Source organism: Fragaria vesca, linkage group LG4 (assembly GCF_000184155.1).
Source record: "Fragaria vesca subsp. vesca linkage group LG4, FraVesHawaii_1.0, whole genome shotgun sequence".
Lineage (NCBI taxonomy): Eukaryota > Viridiplantae > Streptophyta > Magnoliopsida > Rosales > Rosaceae > Fragaria > Fragaria vesca.
The window spans coordinates 5,618,127-5,619,458 of record NC_020494.1 but is presented as its reverse complement, the minus strand read 5'-3'; positions in this window follow the sequence as shown (position 1 = coordinate 5,619,458).

The following is a 1,332-nucleotide window of genomic DNA, read 5'->3' as shown; positions in this document are numbered from 1 at the left end:
GTAATTCCTCAATATATATATATATATATATACATGTTCAATAATCATAACATTTTGCAACTTGATTATAGGCAACTTGGAGACTACAAAGATTATGTGGCTAATAAATCCGCACCTGAAGGATGTATAGCTGAAGCATATATTGCGCACGAGTGCGTCACCTACATGAAGTTGTATTTAGGAGCGTTGAAGGAAACAGACGAAGCCATGCCGGTAAATGTACCGAAGTTCAATCTTTCCATACTCTCCAGTGATGTTAAAGTTTATGGAATTTTGCCAGACTCCTACAAGTTGCAACCACATGAGCTAGTCATTGCCCACTGGTAGGTATTGATTAACTGTCCAGAAGTTGAATACTGGAAAGACATCCATCTATATTGTCCAGACATTCAAGGTGATCTCGAGCACCACAACAGGGAGTTCGCAAATTATTTTGGCTGCTGGGTACGTAATTCAATATTTATGTACGTATTTATGTTTATTGCATAATTATCTATGTTTACAATGTTAAATTGTTAGTTGCAGATGAACCATATTCAATTTGATGGTCACCCAAATTGGTCGCACAAACTAAGACTTCTAGCGATGAAGCCGATAATGTCAAGAGTTTATCCGATGTGCAAGGTGAATGGCGTGCAATTTATATGTGAACAGAGAGACAGCAGACGGAGAACACAGAATTCTGGGGTGATGGTGCATGGTGGGCAGAATGGAGTTGACTATTACAGTGTTCTCCATTCAGTGGTGGAACTCGTTTATGGTGAAGGCATGACAGTACACCTCTTCAAGTGTAGATGGTTTGATACTAACCCGCAGAGCATGAAGACCGATCAGTACGGAATATTATCGGTGAACACTGCTACAAGTTTTTACGAAGACGACCCGTTCGTTTTTGCCACATCGGTAAAACAAGTGTTTTATCTTGATGACCTTGCTAAGGGTGACGCGTGGAAAGTAGTCAACCTTGTGCACCCTCGAAACATTTACCGGGCGGCTACACTTGGAGAGGCCGAAGACCAGGAAGAAGATGTTGCGTATCAAGAGCCCAACGCAATAGGTATTCCTAACTCCTCTACCGTTCGCCTTAATAATTTTAAAGCGGGTCGTTCGGTGCGAATTCGTGATGAAGAGCCAAAGCTTATTGATGTTGATCCAAATCAAGAAACAGACGAAGACTCTGGCGATGAGGAAATGCATAGATTACCAGAAATTAATTCTGACACCGAAGAAGACTCATCGGATGATTCCGATTACGAGCCTTAGTTTTAATTTCTTCGGATGTAATACATTAATTTGTAATAAAAAGATTGTATTACCTTAATTTCTAGTTTA